This window comes from Plecotus auritus (assembly GCF_963455305.1).
Source record: "Plecotus auritus genome assembly, chromosome: X".
NCBI lineage: Eukaryota > Metazoa > Chordata > Mammalia > Chiroptera > Vespertilionidae > Plecotus > Plecotus auritus.
The window spans coordinates 102,747,916-102,753,915 of record NC_137784.1 but is presented as its reverse complement, the minus strand read 5'-3'; positions in this window follow the sequence as shown (position 1 = coordinate 102,753,915).

The window sequence follows — 6,000 nt, the reverse complement described above, 5'->3', positions numbered from 1 at the left end:
CTGAAGCCAGGTTTGTTCAGAGCTCCACCGGTCTAACACCGGAGCCATTCCTGCCGCCTACAACAAGTCCAGTTGATGGTACTTAACTGTCAGAACTAAGGAGGGTGCAATTAACATAATAAAGCACAAGGAGAGAGTAATCAGAGTGTTTTGACTTTCATCTGATGCAGTGGGTGCTTTACTATGGAATTACCTAGGAATGAAATAGACTGTGGTATATAGAAGCAGAAAAATTTTAGGTCTTGTGAGCAGAAACCTTGAAGACACCTGAACTCCTACTCTGTTTCCAGATCTACTAAGCCAGTTCACAGATCTTGAGCCCCTTGATTAAGGGGGCAGCTGAATCTCTTTGAGAAAGGACCTTGCTACAATACTCTCACAGATTGCATTATACAGGGTGAGGCAAAAGTAAGTTTACAGTTGTGAGTATGTGAAAGTTTATTCTTGTATTATTATTTATTAATTACTGTATTATTTTCCATACAAAAACTATAAACCTACTTTTGCCCAGCCCTGTATACTACAAGACTTCCAAGTCCTCCACAGACTGGGACCTGTTGTCATTTACTAGGGGACCATGACCATGGAAAAGGCAATATTCAGAAGCTTCTGAGAGTTATCAGATTCTGGCTTAGAACTGATGTTAATTCTTGGAGACCCATGGCCAAGAAAGTAAATCAAAGTGTTGTAGGCTGTTAGACAGACAGGAGCAGAGCAAGTACAATGGGCCAGGTACAGAAGATCAGGAGAGTGGAAAAGCCCCAGGTGCCTAGCATCAGGCAATCAATAGTATGATGGCAAGTCATCCTCAGGGTAACTTTTCCTCCCTTAGTATGTCGCTGGTCAAGAGGTTTGGACCCCCTGACCTTTCCTCCCTAGAGATAACGTCTAGGCCTCAGTTGTATTTCAGCTCCAGACCCATTTAAGCAACAAAAACTGACCATGGCTGACATCAGGACCAGCTATATTGAATAATGACCACTTGCCCTGGCATCTACCAATCAATCAATGGAGACCACAACCATGAAAGGACACACCTGAAAAACTGCTGAATATTCTTTGGGAGGCAACATATATCATATTTGGGCATGCTGCCCTAACCCATTTACTGAGTACCCTGTAAGGTTGCCAGTTTTGAATGGGATCCGAAGCAAGAAAAGTTTCTGCAGCAAATCTCGCTGCAGTGCATGCTGCCCTGTTAATTGGGCTTTAGGACTCTACAGAACCAATGGTTTTGGAAGAGTCTGTGGCAGAGATGTTCTATGAAGCCTAAATAGAAGCCTTTACAGCACAGACCCTTAGGGTGTTAGAGTAAGGCCATACTTTCCTTGCTTGGAAAACTTTTCTCCATTGGCTAGGCAATGCCTGGATTGCTACTAGGTCCTGGTAGTCACTGAATTCCTGACCATGAAACACCAAGAGACTATATGACTTGAACTGCCCATCCTGAACTGGATATTATCTAATCCACTCAATCATCAAAAGGCCATGTGCAGCAGCATTCCATTGTTAAATGGAAATTGTGAATGAAATCAGATCCCAGCAAAATGTAAAGGTAAAAGTAAAGTGAATAAGGAAGTGGCTCAGACTCTCATGGTACTTGCTCCTACTGCATCACTGCCTCTCCATCAGCCTACATGTAGGGCCTCAAGGAGACTTATTCAAGGGCAGAGGCAAGGATTTGGCTGGATGAAAAATGTGGAAAGAACAAGATAGGAGTTCGGTGATAAGGAAGCCTAAGGAAGAGGAATATGCATAGGCCTCTTATAATGGGCTATAGAGTGTAAAGATGTTGGTGTTCCACATAATTGCCCCCAGAGGACATCCGCTGTGAAGGAGGCTCTCAGTAATCAGATGAATAAGATCACCTATTCTGTTGATGTTAGCCTCTTCCTTTGGCTACCCTAGAGCTTGCTCAGTAGGCCAATGTATAAAATGGCTGTGGCAGCTGGGATAGGGTGTATATATGTGGTCTTCCCTCACCAAAACTAATCTATCTACCACCACTTTGAATTGTCAACTTGCTTATCAGCAGAGACCAAAGGCTGAGGCACCAACATTGCACCATTCCCCCAGGAGAACAGATAGACATTTGGTGGCAGATTGGTTACACTGAAACCATTCCATCAGGGAGGAGGCACCAACTGTCTTTACAAGAACAGATGCATATTCTGAATACTGATTTGCTTTTTATGCCTGAAATGCCTCTGCCAGCACCACCATGTGGACTCACAGAATGCCTGATTCATCACCATGGTATCCCACCCAACACTGCTTCCAACAACAAAAAAAATCAGTTGAGCCTGAAGGAAGTGCAGTGATGGGCTCATCCCCATGTAATTTATTGGTTTTATCACGTATCCTATCACACAGAAACATTTGGCTTGATACAAGGGTGAAATTTCCTGCTGAAGGCTCAGCTATGGCGCTACAGCCTGAAAGTTTGTGGTACTGTCCTACAGAACCTAGTATATGCTTTCAACCAGTAGCCAATAATATAGTGTGTCCCAAAAAATGTATACATACACTTTGAATAATTATAAAAGTAGTGTTTATTAAAATACATTTAATTTTCAAAATTGAGCTATCAGCTGTTAAAGTATGTATGCATTTTTTGGGGGACACACTATATATATTTTCATTTCTTGTAGCAAAAATGTATGGGTCCAGGATTCAAGAGATAGAGGTGAGGCCCTGGCCAGCATGGCTAAGTGGTTCCAGTGTCAGACTGCATACCAGAGGGTCTCAGGTTTGATTCCCTGTCAAGGGCATGACTTGGGTTGAAGGTTTGATCCCCACTTCACCGCCCCCCCCCCCAGGCACATGTGGGAGGCAATCAATGTGTCTCTTTCACATTGATGATTCTCTCTCTCTCTCTCTCTCTCTCTCTCTCAACTCTCTCTCTCTCCCTTCCCTACCAGTGTCTCTCTATATAACCCAGACTCCTTGGATGAGGAGAGAGAGAAGAGAGAGAGAGAGAGAGAGAGAGAGAGAGAGAGAGAGAGAGAGAGAGAAGAATGACTGAAGAAATATTTGTTTCCCATCCTTACATCTTGGATTCAGTGGGATAAGAGGTTCTAATGCCCAAGTGAGAAATACATCCCCCTCACTCCCCAGGGAACATGTCAGATTCTGATGTTTCAGAGGTTGACACTGCCTTTTGGCCATTTTGTGCTCTTCATGCTGTTGAATGAACAGGCAGACAAGGGGGCATTGTACATACCAGAGTGGTCTATTCTGATTACCAAAGGCAAATTAGGTTGGTACTACACAATGGAGGCAAGGAGGACTACGTCTAGAACCCAGAGGCTTCACTAGGGTACCTCTTATTACTCCTGTGCTCAATAATACTGGTTCATGAAAACTGGTAACCTAATCAAGGTAAGATTATAAAAGGATGAAGGTTTAGGTCACTCTGCCAGGTAATGTATCTTGTTTTACTGTGATACTGACAGAAGGCAAGGGAGATATGGAGTGCGTGGCAGGAAAAGGAAGCTATGATTATCAACTTAGAACATGCTTCCAGCTCCAGAAGCAGGTATTATATCAACTGTATTTTATGTTTTTTTAAAAAAAATATATTTTATTGTATTTTTACAGAGAGGAAGGGAGAGGGAGAGAGAGTTAGAAACATCGATGAGAGAGACATTGATCAGCTGCCTACTGCACACCCCCCACTGGGGATGTGCCCGCAACCAAGGTACATGCCCTTGACCAGAACCGAACCTGGGACCCTTGAGTCCGCAGGCCAATGCTCTATCCACTGAGCCAAACCAGCTAGGGCTGTATTTTATGTTTATAGCCTTCTTTTCCCCTTCTACTTTGTATGAAAAGCACTGGTGATGGCTAATATTTTAGCTTTCATGTGCGAGTAAGATGAATTGACATCACCCTGTAATGATACTGCCTGATGGGACTTTGTACATTCTGTTGAGGGCCTGGGTTTTTCATCTGGACAAAGAGCAAGAGTAGTGTAGAGGGGCAAAAGGAATGGTCAGTGCTGGAAATTCTGTTTTTCTTTTCAAAATCTACTTTCCACCCTGCTCTGTTTTCTGATCCATATCAACTTCATTTGCCAGGATCCCTTGCATTCTGGCTTCCAGTAGCCATCAGGCAATGAGAGGTATCAGCAGATCAGATGATGGAGGAAGAGAAAGGTCAGGGTATTTATTTCCCATATTCTCTGCTGGGATGTGAACTAGCAATAATTTTACTATACAAGGTCACAGCTCCTGTTGAATGTTCCTTTCCTTATTATTTTGTTTTACTTTACTTTTCCTTATCCCCTTGGTTTTTGCTAACCATTCCCTCCCCTTGCCCCTTCTGGCCCCAGCCATGTGCATTTGTTTACTCATGGTGATTGGTGAATGCGTGCATTACTAGACCTATTCAGTATAAATTTAAAATTACAGTAATACATATAGAAAAGTTTTCTGTGAAGTTAAACTTTCCATACACACTTAATTTTAATTATACAAATGTGTCTACATTACATTAGTAAAAACAGGTAAGTGAATTTGTCAAATTTTTAACATACACATTAAAAAAACCCCTACTTTATTATATAACGAACTTTCAGATTTAACGGACACCCCCTTGCCCGAATTAGTCTGTAATATTGAGGTTTTACTGTACTTCCAGTACCTGAGGTGGTGCTTTACCATCCATTTGTTGGTGTTTCTTAATCCTACCCACACCCTTATGCATGGTTCTTTCATTAAAATCTCTTTAATAATCTCCTTTGAGTATGTCATCTGTTTCCTGTCATGAACCCAATCTATACAATTCCTAATATTTCTTTATATGTGCATTCTCTCTTCTTTTTGTAATCAGTCTTGCCAGATGTTTGTCAGTTTTATTAGACCTTTCAACCAAACAATTTTTGTTTGTATTGATCTTTTCTATTGGATATTTTCTTTTTCTTAATATTTCTATCTCTCTCTCACCCTCTCTGAAATCAATAATAAAAAAATATTAAAACAATTAAATAGAAAAGAAATTAACACTTTGGCCAAGTAGTAGCTCAGTTGTTTAGGATATCTTCCTGATATGCCAATGTTTCGGGTTAGATCCCTGGTCAAGGCACATACAAGAAGCAATCAGTCAATTCATAAATAAGTGGAACAACGAATCGATGTTTTTCTCTTTCTCTCTCCCCCTTCCTCTCTGTCTCTAAAACTAATAAACAAACAAACAAAGAAGTAAAAAATAGCACCAATAATGCCCTTTTTAGCATAAGAAAATGTTTATTTTTTCTGGCTGGGGATCAGTTGTCATGTCTGTAGTTTCCATTAATCTGAAAGAGTTCCTTGTTCTTTTTTAAAAATATATTTTTATTGATTTGAGAGAGGAAGGGAGAAGGAGAGAGAGATAGAAACATCAATGATGAGATAGAATCATTGATTGGCTGCCTCCTGCAAGGCCCCCTCCGGGGACCCCACCCCCAACCCAGGCATGTGCCCCGACAGGGAATCCAACTGTGAACTCCTGGATCATAGGACGATGCTCAACTGCTGAGCCTCGCTAGTTGGGCTTTAGTGAACTTGACCATTTTGAATAGTGCAAGCCAGAGATTCTGTAGACTGTTCCTCATGTTTCCCTCACAATTAAATTTAGGTTATGCGAATTTTCGGTATTATGAATACTACAAAATTGGTTAGCATCTTAGCATCTTATCAGGAGGCACATGCTGCTCATTTGTCTAATTTCTGGGGAAGCTTATTTTCATCCCCAGGTGAACCTGTGTCCTCCCTGGTTTCCCACTGTAAAATTACTATTTCACCCTTTGAAACAGTATGTGGGCGGGAGACACTTATTTTTTAATTAAAAAAATTGATTTGAGAGAGAGGAAGGAATAAAGAAAGAGAAACATTAACTTGTTGTTCCACATATTCATGAATTCATTGGTTGATTTTTACATCTGCTCTGACCCAGGGTCAAATCCAGAACCTTGGGATATCCAGACGATTCTCAAACCAAGTGAGCTATGCGGCCGGTTAG